Here is a 16,249-nt window from a genome sequence, read left to right on the forward strand (position 1 = left end):
CCCGAACCAGCAGATTTTTAAGCAGAAATTTTCCAAGCCAAGAGATAGGTGCATGATATATTCAAAGGGCTGACTGGAAAAACTTATAGCCAAAAATACTCTATGCAGCAAAGACATCATTCAGAATAAAAAGAGCTTTCCAACAACAACTAAAGGAAATTTGTGACCACTAAACCAGCCCTGAAAACAGTATTAAATGAGAATCTTTGAGTGGAAAGACAGACTAAAAATGACATAATAAGGGTACAAAACTTAAAAACAGTAAAAATGAAGATTTCTATTAAAAAATCAGTCAAAATAAAAGAATGTAAAATATGACAGCATATACCTAAAACATGAGAAGAGGTGTAAAAAATGGGTTCAAACTTAAATGGTCATCAACTTCATTTTTTTTTTTAAAGATTTTATTTATTTACTTGAGAGAGAGACAGTGAGAGAGAACATAAATGAGGAGAGGGTCAGAGAGAGAAGCAGACTCCCCATGGAGCTGGGAGCCTGATGCGGGACTCGATCCCGGGACTCCAGGATCATGACCTGAGCCGTAGGCAGTCGTCCAACCAATTGAGCCACCCAGGCGTCCCGGTCATCAACTTCTTAATATGGACCGCCATATGCACAAGAGGCAAATACAAACCTAATGGTAACCACAAATCAAAAACCTTAATACTGGGGCGCCTGGGTGGCTCAGTGGGTTAAGCCGCTGCCTTCGGCTCAGGTCATGATCTCAGGGTCCGGGGATCGAGTCCCATATCGGGCTCTCTGCTCAGCAGGGAGCGTGCTTCCTCCTCTCTCTCTCTGCCTGCCTCTCTGCTGACTTGTGATCTCTCTCTGTCAAATAAATAAATAAAATCTTAAAAACAAACAAACAAACAAAAAAAACCTTAATACTGAAAGAATAAAGAGGAGAAAAAGCTAGATCACTAAACAAAAGCAGCAAACCATTAAAGAGAGACAAATCAGAGAAAACTTTCAGAAACAACCAAAAAACAAGTAATAAAATGGCAACACATATCTATCAACAATTATTTTGAATGTAAATCTACTAAAAACAGATAGCTAAAAGAATGGGTTAAAAAACAAGACAGGGGGTGCCTGGAAGGATCAGTGGGTTCGGCATTTGATCTCAGCTCAGGTCTTGACAGCAGGATCATGAGTTTAAGACCTGTGTTGAACTCCACACTGCTCATGGGCAGGGGAGAAGAGGAGAGACTCAACCTAAAAAAAAAGACTGCCACATTGCCTACAAAAACCTCCTTTCTGGGGCGCCTGGGTGGCTCAGTGGGTTAAAGCCTCTGCCTTCGGCTCAGGTCATGATCCCAGGGTCCTGGGATCGAGCCCCGCATCGGGCTCTCTGCTCAGCGGGGAGCCTGCTTCCTCCTCTCTCTCTGCCTGCCTCTCTCCCTACTTGTGATCTCTGTCAAATAAATAAATAAAATCTTAAAAAAAAAAAAAAAAAAAAAAAAAAACCTCCTTTCTGACCAAAAGACACCTGCAGATTGAAAGGGCAAGTAGGGGTGCCTGTGTGGCTCAGTTGGTTAAGTGACCAACTTTGGATTTCAGCTCAGGTTATGTCTGCTGTGAGATCAAACCCTGTAATGGGGTCCATGCTAAGTATAAAGACTGCTTAAGATTCTCTCTCTCCCTCTCCTTCTGTCCCACTCCTACTCCCATGTTCTCTCTCTCTCAAAAAAAAAAAAAAAAAAAATTGAGGGGCCGGAGAAACATCCATCATGCAAATGGATGTCAAAAAGAACCAGTGTAGAGGCACCGGGATGGCTCAGTCAGTGAAGCATCCATTCTTGGTTTTGGCTCAGATATGAGATTGACCCCCAGTTTGGGCTCCTTGCTCAGTGCTAATTAATTCTCTCCCAATGACTCACACACTCTCTCTCTCACAAATAAATAAAATCTCCCTTTGCCTGAAAAAGCTAGTGTAGCATACTCATACAGACTTTAAAACAAAGACTGTACAAGAGATGAAGAAGGGCACTATATAATCAAAGTAGACATTCCATCAAGATGATGTAACAACTATAAATATTTATGCACCCAACTAGGAAGGACCCAAATATATACACAGTTAATAACATAAAGGGGTCCGGGGTTCATCAATAATAAAACAGTAACAGAGAACTTTAATACGCCCCTATATCAAAGGACATATCACCTAAACAGAAAATCAACAAAGAACCAATGACTTTGAATGATATACTGGACCAAATGGACTTAATGGATATACTCAGAACATTTCAGCATAACAAACACTGTGCATACAGAACATTCTCCAGAATGGATCACATATTAGGTCACAATACAAACCTCAACAAAATAAAAAAGATCAAAGATATACCATACATCTTTTCTGACCACAACAATATGAAACTGACATGAAAGCTTAATAATAATGCTGCTTAACAATGAATGGGTCAACAAGGAAATCAAAGAAGAAATTAGACAAACCATGAGAGACTGCTGACTCTGAGAAACAAACAGGGTTTTGGAGAGGGTAGTGGGAGGTAGGGTGAGCCTGGTAGTGGGTATTAAGGAGGGCACGTATTGCATGGAGTACTGGGTGTGGTGCATAAACAATGACTTTTGGAACACTGAAGAGAAAAATAACTTTATTAAAAAGTACATAGAAACAAAGGAAAGTGAAAACACAGAGTTCAAAACCTCTGGGATTCAGCAACAGCAGTTCTAAGAAACAAGTTGATAGCATATGGGCGTACCTCAAGAAGCCAAGAAAAATCCCAATTTACAACCTAATCTTACACCTAAAAGAGACAGAAAAAGAAAAACAAAACCTAAAACCATCAGAAAGAAGGAAATAAACTTTAGAGCAGAAATAAATGATATAGAAACTAAAAAACAGGGGTGCCTGGGTGGCTCAGTGGGTTGAGCCGCTGCCTTCGGCTCAGGTCATGATCTCGGGGTCCTGGGATCGAGCTCCGCATTGGGCTCTCTGCTCAGCGGGGAGCCTGCTTCCTCCTCTCTCTCTGCCTGCCTCTCTGCCTACTTGTGATCTCTCCTGTCAAATAAATAAATAAGATCTTTAAAAAAAAAAAAGAAACTAAAAAACAAACAAAAAATCCACTCACACACACACGAAAACAGGGCAGTGAAACCAGGAGCAAGTTCTTTGAACAAAGCTAATAAAACTTATGAACCTCTAGCAGGATTTATCAAGACAGAAAGAAAGAGAAATGACTCAGGGCATGGGGCTACACACCAACAACAGAAAAAACAGAGAAATACAGAGTAACATACAGCCAGGAACCTGAAACAGAAATAGAAAATTTAACAGACATTATCAGCAAAGAAAATTAATCTTAACAGATATATTCATAACATCAAAAAAATCCCAACAGGGGCGCCTGGGTGGCTCAGTGGGTTAAAGCCTCTGCCTTCAGCTCAGGTCATGAACCCAGGGTCCTGGAATCGAGCCCCACATTGGGCTCGCTGCTCAGCGAGGAGCCTGCTTCCCTTCCTCTCTCTCTGCCTGCCTCTCTGCCTACTTGTGATCTCTGTCAAATAAATAAATAAAATCTTAAAAAAAAAAAACCTCCCGACAAACAAAAACTCAAGGTCAGATGGCTTTACAGGTCAATGTTACCAAACACTTAAAGAATTAATACTTCTTCTCAAACTATTCCAAAAAATAGGGGTGTCTGGGTGGCTCAGTCAGTAAGCATCAGACTTTAGCTCAGGTTGTAATCTTGGGGTCCTGGGATCAAAATCTTCTTTAGGCTCTGCCCTCAGTAGGAAGTTGTCTTCTTCCTCTTTCTTCCTCTACTCCTCCCTCGGCTCATACTCCCTCTTAAATAAATAACTAATATCTTAAAAAAAAAAAAAAAAAAAAAAAAAACTGTTCCAAGAACTGAAAGGAAGGAAAAGTTTCAAATTCATTAATTGAGTCAAGCAAAACCAGATAAAGACAACACTAAAAAACAGCTACAAGACAAAATCTCTGATGAACAGAGATGCAAAACTTCTCAACAAAATACTATCAAAACAGATGCCTGGGTGGCTCCAACAGTTTACAGTCTGCTTTCGGCTCACGTCATGACCCCAGGGTCCTCGGATCCAGTCCTGCATTGGGGTCCTTGCTTCTCCCTCTAACTACTTCCCCCTCTGCCTGCAACAACCTCTGCTTGGGCTCTCTCTGATAAATACGTAATTTTAAAAAACTTTAAAAAAATACTATCAAGGGGCGCCTGGGTGGCTCAGTGGGTTAAACCACTGCCTTCGGTTCAGGTCATGATTTCAGGGTCCTGGGATCGAGTCCCGCATCGGGCTCTCTGCTCGGCAGGGAGTCTGCTTCCTCCTCTCTCTCTGCCTGCCTCTCTGCCTGCTTGTGATCTCTGTCTGTCAAATGAATAAATAAAATCTTTAAAAAAAAAAATACTATCAAAACAAATCCAACAATACACTAAAAAAAACCATCCACCACAATCAAGTGGGATTTATTCCTGGATTTCAATGGTAGTTCTATGTTTGCAAATCGATCAACATTATACATTACGTCAATAAAAGAAAAAAAACTATATCATCATTTCAATAGCCACAGAAAAAACTACTTAAAAAGCACAACATCCATTCATGATAAAAACCATCAACAAGGAGCGCCTGGGTGGCTCAATGGGTTAAGCCTCTGCCTTCGGCTCAGGTCATGATCTCAGGGTCCTGGGATTGAGCCCCACATAGTGCTCTCTGCTCAGCGGGGAGCCTGTTTCCTCCTGTCTCTGCCTGCCTCTCTCCCTACTTGTGATCTCTGTCTGTCAAATAAATAAAAATCTTAAAAACAAACAAAAAATCAACAAAGTGGGTTAAAAGGGAACAGACTTCAACCTCCTAAAGGCAAAAAAAAAACAGAGCCTTTTCCTTAAGGTCAGGGACAAGATACAGATGTCCATCTTACCACTGTTATTTAACATAATCAACATAATATTCTTAAGTCCTAGCCTCAGCAGACAACAAAAGAAAGGAAGGAATCAAAATCGGTAAGGAAGAATTAAAACTTTCATTATCTGCAAATGACAGGATACTCTACACAGAAAACCCTAAAAACAAAGGACAGCAAAAAAAACTGCTAGAACTGATAAACAAATGCAGTAAAGTAGCAGGATAAAAATCTACCTTCAGAAATCTGTTACATTTGTATACACTAATAACAAAGCAGGAGAAAGTGAAATCAAGGAATCAATCCCATTTGTAACTGCACCTAGGAATAAACCTCACCTATATTCCTTGGCACCTATAAATGCCTAAGAATAAACATTACCCAAGAGGTAAACAATCTGCATTCTGAAAACTACAGAACAGGGGCACCTGGGTGGCTCAGTGGGTTAAAGCCTCTGCCTTCAGCTCAGGTCATGATCCCAGGGTCCTGGGATCGAGCCCCGCATCGGGCTCTCTGCGCCATGGAGAGCCTGCTTCCTCCTCTCTCTCTGCCTGCCTCTCTACTTGTGCTCTCTGTCAGATTAATAAATAAAATCTTTAAAAAAAAAAAAAGAAAGAAAACTACAGAATAATGAAAATGAATGCAACTGAAGATGACACAAAGAAATGGAAACACATGGAATGCTCATGGAGTGCAAGAACATATATTATTAATATTGTCTATGCAACCCCCAAAAATCTACACATTTAATGCAATCCCTATCAAAATCACACCAGCATTTTTCACAGAATTAGTACAAACAATTCTAAAATTTATATGAAATCAGAAAAGATCCCATATAAACAAAGCCACCTGAAAAAAAAAAAAAAGCTAGAGGCATCACAACTCCAGATTTTAAATTATATTACAAAGCTGAAGTGATCAAAACAGTATGGTATTGGCACAAAAACAGACCCACAGACCAATAGGACAGAATAGAAATAGAAAACCCAGAAATAAACCCACAACTCTCAGCCAACTAATCTTCAAAAAGCAGAAAAGAATATCCAATGGAAAAAAGTCTCTTCAACAAATGGTGTTGGGTAACCTGGACAGCAAGATGCAGAAGAATGACACTGCATGACTTTTTTTTTTTTAAAGATTTTATTTATTTATTTGACGTAAAGAGATCACAAGTAGGCAAAGAGGCAGACAGAGAGAGAGAGGAAGGGAAGCAGGCTCCCTGCTGAACAGAGTGCCCCAATGCAGGGCTCGATCCCAGGACCCTGGGATCATGACCTGGGCCAAAGGCAGAGGCTGTAACCCACTGAGCCACCCAGGCACCCCACTGCATCACTTTCTTTTACCAAACACAAACTGGATGAAAGACATAAATGTGAGGCAGGAATCCATCAATACTCTAGAACAGAGCACAGACAGTAATTTCTTTAACATCAGCTGTAACAACAGTGTTCTAGGTCTCCTGAGGCAAGGGAAAACAAAAGCAAAAAATAAACTAATGGGCCTACATTAAAATTAAAAGCTTCTGTGCAGGGGCGCCTGGGTGGCTCAGTGGGTTAAGCCGCTGCCTTCGGCTCAGGTCATGATCTCAGGGTACTGGGATCGAGTCCCGCATCGGGCTCTCTGCTCAGCGGAGAGCCTGCTTCCCTTCCTCTCTCTCTGCCTGCCTCTCTGCCCACTTGTGATCTCTCTCTGTCAAATAAATAAATAAAAAAAAAAAAAAAAAAAAAAAAAAAAAAAAAAAGCTTCTGTGCAGTGAAGGAAATAACTAGGCAATCTATAGAATGGAAGAAGATATTTGTAAATGACATATGCAATAAAGAGTAATTACCCAAAGTATTTAAGGAACTTTTAAAACTTAAGATCCTGGAGCACCTGGGTGGCTCAGTGGATTGAAGCCTCTACCTTTGCCTCAGGTCATGATCCTAGGGTCCTGGGATCAAGCCCAGCATCAGGCTCTCTGCTTGGCAGGGAGCCTGCCTCTCCATCTCTCTGCCTGCCTCTCTGACTACTTGTGATCTCTCTCTGTCAAATAAATAAATAAAATCTTAAAAAAACTAACAAACAAAAAAACCCCCTCAACATCCCAAAATGAATAATCTAAAAAAAAAGGGGGGGGGTAAAATGGAAAAGGGGGGAATAAAAGTCTTGGGCAGAGATACAAACTGACATTCCTCCAAAGAAGACATCCAAGGGAGGCTGGCTGGCTCAGTCAATGGGGCGGACAACTCTTGATCTTGGCATCCTAAGGTTGAGCCCTATGTTGGGCACAGAGCTTAATTAAAAAAATTATTTTTGTTTAATTAAATTAAAAAAAAAAAGACTTTCAAATGGCCAATATACACATAAAAGTTGCTCAGCATCACTTACCAGGGAACTACAGATCAAAGCCACAATGAGATACCACCTTACAACTTTCAGAATGGCTACAATCAACCACAGGAGAAATAAATGTTGGCAAGAAATGACAAATGAAGGGAACCCCTTTTACAATGTTGGTGGGAATGCAAACTGGTGTAGCCAGTTTGGAAAATAGTAAGGAGGGGGTTCCTCAAAAAGTTAAAAATAGAACCTCTCTATGATCCAGCATCACACTATTGGGTATTTATCCCCCAAATACAAGAACACTAATTCAAAGGGATACATGTACCCCTATGTTTATAGCAGCTAAATTATTTACAACAGCCAAACTATGGAAATAGCCCAAGTATCCATCTATAGATGAATGGACCAAAAAAAAAAAAATATATATATATATATATATGACTATTATTCAATCATAAAATGAAATCTTGCTATTTGTAATGATATATGGAGCTATAGAGTATTAACCAAGTGAAATAAGTCAGCCAGAGAAAAACGAATACCATTATGATTTCTCTCAGACATAAAATTCAAAGCACAAAACAAATGATCACATGGGAAAAAGAGACAGATAAACCAAGAAACAAACTTAATTGCTGAGAACAAACTAATGGTTAGCAAAGGGAAGGTAAGGGAGGGTTGAGGACTAGGAGGAGAGGATTAAAGAGTACACCTGTGTTTAGCACTAGGTGATTAAAACAAACACTAAAAAAAAAAAAAAAAAAAAAAGGCAAATAAGACTATTCCATCTACATTCCCTTAAAAAACAATTAAAAGTAAAATCTTTTGCATATCTCTCTAATTTTTAGTTTAATACAGCTGACTCCTCACCTATCTGTTCCCTCATTGCATTTTGCATCAGGCTACATTAGTGTCTGGAAAACCCAGTACAGTACATTTATGGCAAGATGGGAGTAAAAAAGGTAAGTACTTCTGAGTGTTTGTTTTTTTTTTTAAGATTTATTTATTTGACAGAGAGAGAGAGAGTGAGAGAGGGAATACAAGCAGGGGGAGTAGGAGAGGGAGAAGCAGGCCTCCTGCTGAGCAGAGTTCCTGATGCAGGGGCTTGATCCCTGGACTCTGGGATCATGATCTGAGGCGAAGGCAGAGACTTAACCCATTGAACCACCCCGGTACCCCACTACTTGCTAGTATTACTATAAAAATAATCTTTCCCTCACAGGCACTCTCCAAAGGTATCAGCAATCTCCACAGGTTCCAGGTCATTTTAAGAACTAGTAACCTAGAACCAGATGTTGAACATATGTTAAATGACATGCTTAACCTAACCTTCTCTATAAATGTAAATCACTCAAAGATTATTTCCATACCTATATGTGAGGATACCAATGACTTCTGGGAAAAAAAGAAAGCTGGGATGAAGTGAGGAAAACCCTTTAACTGAATTTGCAGGCAAGATTTCTTTAAATAAAAAATTAAGTAAGAAAGAAAATGTTATCACTTAATTTGTTTTACCTAAGTGACCCTTTTCAGCATTTTATCATTTGGAGCATTTTATCATTTATATGTTTAATATGTTAATATTAATTACATTTTCAAAAGACCTTTAAGAGTTCAGATTTTTCCCCTCCCCTATCAAGATTTATTTATTTTACAGACAGGAAGAGAAACACGAGAGAGAGGCAAAGGAGAGGGAAAAAGAATCTCAACCAGACTCCCCAGTGAGCTTGGAGCCTGACAACCCTAAGATCACCACCTGAGCCATTATCAAGAGTGGGATGCTCAACCAACTGAGCCATCCAGACCCCTAAAGACTGCAGATTCCTTAATGTACATCTTTCCACAAATACTCCTCTTGTAAAAAAAAGCAGTAAGGGGCATCAGACTGGCTCAGTTGGTAGAGCACAGGACTCTCAATCTCATGGTTGAGTTTAAGCCCCAAGTTGGGCTTGGAGAATGCTTAAAAAAACAACAAAAAAAGTGACTTCTTTATGTTACACTCTATAAGTAATTAGATGCCTTTATAAATCATTCTTTTGAAAAATAATTCGGTAAGAATAAAGGGTGGCACACATTCCAAATTAGAGTTATTCCCAAGTGTCCATTTTGACCTGGTGCTTTCCTAACATGGATATAGTGTACTAATGAATGTCTTTTGTCAAAATGCAGTATCTATTTAGCTAGTTAATTTCAAATGGAAAGCTACTCGACTCCATAAAAATCTCAGTAATAAATCATTAAAATATTGTATATGTGAATACACATTAATGAGATGATGTTTATGTGCCAGATCATTCTGATGGGGGACAAAACAAGGTAAGAAATTATCTCTACAATTAGGATCATCAAAATTTGTGGAGACAAAATATCATCTAGTTAGGATATAATAGATTTATTGCTAAATAAAATATGTCTACATTGCTCCATGTGGCACAGAAGAGCAAGCATCAGAAAATAATGGAGTCACAAATAGAAAGAAATGAAGCAGAAGTTTTTAGGAACTCCATGGAATAACAGATTTTCAATAAACATTCTCAGGCACTTACTATGTGTCTGTCAAGTTTTACTTCAGTCATAATTAACTATGGAATATCAGCAAGCTAGCTGGGTACAGTAGGCACCTGGAAATCCTAAGTAAGAAACTTGGACAACAAGGTGAGCATAATAAAGGACAGTGAGAACAAGAAGAAGGATAGAGGAAGAAATTCATGGGATAGTCCCCATATACGTTTTAAAAATATCCCCAGGGGTGCCTTGCTGGCTCAGTTGGTAGAGCTTATAACACTTCATCTCCAGGTTGTACATCTGAGCCTCACTTTAAAAGTGAAAAAAGGAGAACCACAGCAGAGAAAGTAGAAAACAGGTTTTTTTGTTTTTGTTTTGTTTTGTTTGTGGAGTCTACCAGGGAAATTGAACTCACGACCCTGAGATCAAGATGAGCTGAGATCAAGAGACAGACTGATATTAAATGACTACGCCACTGAGGTGCCCCACAAAAACACTTTTATGTGACACCCCAATTAGCATGGTCAGAAGAGTCTGGTAAATACTGATTTATAAATAAGTGGATTAAAATGAAACAAAAGGGCTGGTGCAAAGAAACAGTGTAAGTAAGATGTTTATAGAATTATCAAATCTAGTCATATTTATGAGCGAGAAAAAGAAGTCATCAAGAGGGTCAGGGATAGGCAGAATACCTGGGCGTGGAACAAAGATTTTTTTCTGCAGCAAAAGAAAAAAGAAAAAAGCCTAGATAAAAATAAAAGAGTAGAATGAAGTTGAAGAAATTAAGTGTTTATAACAGATGGTGATCTACCTGTCTTAGCTAAGTTAAAACAAAAAAAGTAATTTATGGGGTTGATGGATTTTAAAGACTAGGATATAAAGTTTAAAAAGAAAATAAGTTTGATATTGTTGATATGCAGAAAAAAAGTAACACCAAGATTAATTAGTGAAAATGCAAATGTAAACAGTCAGAAAGTAAGCATTTACAAAAAGCACTCTATATTTTTAAAAAATTAGGAAAATTGTGAAAAATATATATAAAATTAAATACTTGATTTATTCACGATAATTGGCTAATTAATAATCTACCAGTTTTCCAGATCATTAATGTCTACCTCTTCAAGCAAAAAACATTTACAGTTAAACATTTTTTAAAGAAAGTTTTTAGAGTTATACACTTACCTGTCTTCTTAATTATACATTCGACTCTAAATTAATCTTAATCTCGAACATCCATTGTTGCTGACTGGAACATCTGCTGCTGCTGCATGTACTGTGCAGCAAATAATTCTATCTTCTTTAGAGCTCTTCTATGTCTTTCCCAGCTGTCAAGATATAAAGCAACTACTTCTACAGTTTACGTTTTTCCTTAACACCTCTACAACTAGACTGCTTAAAAACTTGTTTCTAGTCTGTCTCCTGTAACCAGTTCCTCAAACTTTCCTAAGTGTGGACCTTCATGACAAACATAAGAATTCCTCTCACTAGTGCTTGAACAGTTGATACGCAAGTAGGAATGTTGCTTTGTGTATTACAAAATTCAGGAAACAAGTGCTCCATGTATTTCCTTAAACTTTCTAATCTAGGTCATTTATATATATAAATCAAAATATGACTTTTGGCTTAGTGGAGAGTAAAAAAAATACATTTTCTGGAAGGACTTACTTCAGGGAAGTAGGGGAGTTTGCATGAGGCCTTTTGATATTTTAGGAATTAAGTCTTCTAATCTACTCTTCAAAATGGTAAAATACTGTTATTAATACTCAGTACAGGAAGTGTAACACTTCTGAGCAATAGGTTATTGGAATGAGAATTCAAGACAGAAAAGAATGGCTGTCAAGGAGATGAATCATGTGAAAAGTAGGACCACTTTATAATTTTTGTAGTAATGAAAAGAGTGATTTACTTACTACTTGCTGTCATTATTTCTCAACTTTGAAACTTTTCCAATGACTGGATCCAAAACTGCTAAATAAATGAAGTACAACTGAGGTGTTTGATCACTCTGCTAGAAATCAGTCTCCAGATGTTGTTATTTACCGTTTTCAGGCAGAATTTTCAGGACTTTCCTACCTATCCTATGCACTCTAGGAAACTGTAAATTTAATGTTGCCTTAAGAATGCCCTTCACTCACTCACACCTCCACCTAACAAAGTCCCACCATTCTTTCAATAAGTAACGTTTCCAAAATGCCACCGATTTCAGGAACACTTTCCTGATGCCGGAAATAGAGACTTACACGTCCTAAAGTAATCTACCAGGCGAAGTTACTGCAAGCAACACGTGCATTTTAAGAACTTTCACAATCTTTCCTACCCCTTGCATCGACTGCAGTGAGCTCACCATCAAAGTCCAACCGTAAGCAATCTAAAGTACCGTAAGGTATGGAACTGCACGTTAAAACTGCAGCAGAATACCGAAATAGCTCCAGGTATGTAAACCAACCGTACACAGCACATCAAATTTTGTTGTGATTCCACAGAAACTCACTTTCTACTCAATAACTATTATAAAGTGATCAATAACCATTTAAATAGAAATATCAAAGTTTTTCCAAATAAGTAAGTAGTTTTCTAACTTATTTCTCCGATTTCAGGTTTGCAAAATGCAGCTTTTCACACCGACTGTATAAAAGAGTGGTGAGAACTTTTTCCTATCAAATTCAATTTTTATTATTAAGATTCTCGGGGAGACAACGGTAGAAAACCTCACTGTGGGCTTCTAGAAGCCACAAATGAATCTACTTAAGTAAAAAATGTTTTATAGACTACCAACCGACAGGAGGAACGAAAGCGATGCAGCACAAAAGGGAGGAAAACAGGAAGCCAAGTATGACTGTCAGAAAGGGTAGGGTTGCTCCCAAACGCAGGTAGCACTAGGGCCGGTCATGGCGGCAAGGCTAATAGCAGCCACCAGAACGGAGCACGCCCCCTACGCGCGCACCCGCCGCTGTGCGGGGCCTCGGGATCGGTCACCAGTGCTGCTGCTGTCGCTGCCGCCACCGGCGGCTCTCCAACACCCCCTCACGGACTGTAGCGGAATTTTATCCCCAAACACCACCTTCAAGATGGCGACTCCCCCTCCCGACAACCCCTTCAACCGTCCAAGCAGCAGCCGTAAATCCGCCACCATCTTGTTCCCCCTCCCTCCCCACTCCCCCTCCAATATTTACATAGCAGAAAATCTTTCCGGCTTGCCTGCGGCATTCACCTCACGCCGGCAACATTCGCCTCTTTTAGTTAGGCCTCGGCATCGCGGGGAGCCCCATGCGGGCCGCGGCGCCAACCCGACGCCTCGACGCCCTCTCTCCCGCCACAGGGTATCCCCCAGTCACCCTCACCCCCCTCCCTGTCGTCCCCCCCACCCCCCCTCCCGGGCAACGGAATTCACCTCCGCCGCAACTCAAGGCGGTCAGGCTCCTCCCCGGCCTATCTGCGGCCTCCTCCGCGCCTGCTCTGCGCTCCTCGCCGTACCACCCGGTGTGGGCCGAAAGGCGTTGCCCGCGCCCCCAACTAGGCCACCCCAGTAGCGTTAGGCTCCAAGGCAGCGGCAGAGCCCGGAACTCACCGGATGCGCGTACGGACAGTCGGCAACGGGGCCGAGCGCTGCAGGCCGGCCTTCCTTTCGAGCACTGGGCCGGGCTCCGGCTGGTGGGGCGGGCGGAGGGAGGGAGGAGGGGCCGAGCTTGGAGCTGACAAAAAACGGCCCAGCTCCCCGGCTAGGGCCCACCGTCAGCACGTCACGTCACCGCCGGGGAGAGATACCCAGGAAAATGCGGAAGGGTTGACAGGACCCCGTCGAAGTGCGGTCACCTCGGTATCTCGTATTGGCGCCACTTAGGCCCCGCAACCGGGGAGCCCGGTGGCCTCCCAAGCGGCGGGGTCTCTGTCGGCCGAAGTCTCTTACAACGTTCTTTCTTCCGCCGCGCACCCGCCCGACGCCGCCGCAGACGCGCTGCTGCTGCGGCTTCGGCCGTAAAGCCGCCGCGAAGCCGTGGTCTGGCCACCCGGCGGCAAAGCTGGCGAGGCAGCCCGCACCGGACCGGCTCTGGTCGTCTCCCACTGTCTCTCTGGGCCTCATTCACCCCCGGCTCTCCCTGGAGGCCATCCGCCTCTTAGCCTCGAACTGCCTTCTCGAGGTGTGTGCAAGTCCTCAAACAGCCGCGGGCAGAAAATGTGTTTTCCTCATTGCTGTGACTGCAGAAAAAATTAGCAACCATCGCCGTTTTTTATCTTCGCTTAAAAAAGAAAATTCTTTTAAGTAAAATGAAAATTTGCTTGCCACTGTAACTGAATACATCGACAAGGAAAGAGGAAGAAGGGTTATCCTGGAGCAACTACTAAGCCAATTAATTAAAAAAAAAAAATCAGAGAACCTGCTTTCAAAGTTTGTGCAAAAGGATTATACTCTGGTAATGGTTTCGCACATTTCAATAAAGATGTATTGATAAACTATATTGTCTTTTCCATGAACCTTTTTTCAGAATATGTAATGTAATGTGTGCAATGTATGTAATTACATACAAAAATTTTACATTTTTTCAAAGTATGTAATGTAAGTCTTGTGTAGTAGCTTCATAAAAAATGAACTTTCATATTTACATGTTATTTAATACGTAGAGTATTTGAATTATATATGCATTTTTCTACAAACTGCCTAACAGCCCTTTAAAAAGAATTAACAAAGAAAACGAAAAATATATTTGATTAAACACTCACTTATTAACTCCAAAAACATGTATTTTGAATTTTCATTACTTTAAATTTGGATGCTCTCTTTTCATACAGAACTTTGGACCCAAACTATGTTTCAAAGTTACTAATAAGCAGAGCCCAGCTAGCTCACTGGTGGAACAAGGAACTCTGATCTTGTGAATTTGACTCCCAAGTTGGGCACATTGCTTACTTAAAAATAGTAAAAAATAAATAAGTTACTAGTAAAAAGTTAAATAATATTGTATTCCTGTGCTGTAATATGGAACCTGACATCCCACAGTTTCTCTGCAGGGACCTAAGTGATAAAGAAAATCGTTCAAACAACAAACTAAAAATTAAAAAGCAAATACCATACTGTTGGAAATATCTTTAAATATATAGGCTATATATACTACTTTCCTGTCATACATAGTCTCAAATTCCCCAAATGCCATTTGTCCTTCATATATCTTAAAACCACGAAATGCTTTAAAAACAGGAAAAACAATGGCACAGAAGAAATCTATTCGAAAGTTCTAGATAATAATTTTCCTTTCAAGGACCTTAACTTCCCCCTCTCCAGCTTAACTTTTTTTTTTTTTTTTAAAGATTTTATTTATTGAGCGCCTGGGTGGCTCAGTGTAACTGAATCATTTTTAAAAGATTTTATTTATTTACTTGACAAAGAGAGAGAGATCACAAGTAGGCAGAGAGAAAGGGGGAGTGGGGAAAGCAGGCTCCCTGCTGAGCAGAGAAAGTGATGGGGGGTGTGGCAGGGCATGATCCCAGGACCCTGGGAAGATGGCAAGCTTAACCCTCTCAGCCATCCAGGGACCCCTTAAATTTTCTTTCAAAAAAATCTAAAAGGTGGGACGCCTGGGTGCCTCAGTTCGTTAAGCAGCTGCCTTCAGCTCAGGTCATGATCTCAGGGTCCTGGGATCAAGTTCCACATCAGGCTCTCTGCTCAGCAGGGAGCCTGCTTCTCCCTCTGCAGATGCCTGTCATTCTGTCTGCCTGTGCTCGCTCTCTCTCCGTCTCTCTCTGATGAATAAATAAAATTAAAAAAATAATAATAATAAAATGCAGCTTAAAAAAAATCTAAAAGGCAACATGTTTTTATGTTTATATAAAATTACAACAAACTGGGGCACCTGGGTGGCTCAGTAGGTTAAGTGCCAGCCCTCAGTTTAGGTCTTGATCCCCCACTCCTGGTGAATGGGCATGGGGCTTCCTACTCAGTGGAGAGCTTCTCTGCCTCTGCCCCTCCCCCTGCCTATGCTCTCTCTTTATCTCTCAAATAAATAAAATCTTTTAAAAATATACACACAGGGGTGCCTAGGTGGCTCAGTGGGTTAAAGCCTCTGCCTTTGGCTCAGGTCATGATCCCAGAGTCCTGGGATCGAGCCCCACATCGAGCTCTCTGCTCAGCAGGGAGCCTGCTCCTCCTCTCTCTGACTGCCTCTCTGCCTACTTGTAACCTCTGTCTGTCAAATAAATAAATAAAATCTTAAAAAAAATTAAAATAGGGGCACCTGGGTGGCTCAGTGGGTTAAGCCGCTGCCTTCGGATCAGGTCATGATCTCAGGGTCCTGGGATCGAGGCCCGAATCGGGCTCTCTGCTCAGCAGGGAGCCTGCTTCCCTCTCTCTCTCTCTGCCTGCCTCTCTCTCTACTTGTGATCTCTCTCTGTCAAATAAATAAATAAAGTCTTAAAAAAAAAAAAGTTGCAACCTGATTAAAAAATAAATAAATAAATAAATAAAATCTTAAAAAAAAAGAGCAAACTGTTCAAAGCTCTTTTAAAAAATAAAAATAAAAATATATA

The 16,249-nt window shown here is 40.7% G+C and overlaps 1 protein-coding gene across 5 annotated transcripts in view; it reads right to left on the reverse strand.

Moving 5' to 3' along the window:
* The window catches only part of LOC123394021 (zinc finger X-chromosomal protein-like), a 61,246-nt gene extending 47,857 nt beyond the window's left edge, over window positions 1-13,389 (reverse strand). Inside the window, exons 1-2 of one of the 5 annotated variants that reach the window (XM_045087450.1) lie at window positions 13,299-13,389; window positions 10,913-11,055 (exon numbers count right to left, since the gene is read on the reverse strand). The gene's annotated coding sequence lies outside the window, so the exon portion shown is untranslated. Of the gene's footprint in view, window positions 1-10,912; window positions 12,817-13,298 lie in introns of those variants that run through there. The other 4 variants (XM_045087451.1, XM_045087454.1, XM_045087456.1 and 1 more) reach the window with 4 other exon arrangements.
* Between the last annotated feature and the right edge of the window lie 2,860 nt (window positions 13,390-16,249).

Source organism: Mustela putorius, unplaced genomic scaffold, assembly GCF_011764305.1.
Source record: "Mustela putorius furo isolate JIRA1106 unplaced genomic scaffold, ASM1176430v1.1 tig00001149_pilon_pilon_pilon, whole genome shotgun sequence".
NCBI lineage: Eukaryota > Metazoa > Chordata > Mammalia > Carnivora > Mustelidae > Mustela > Mustela putorius.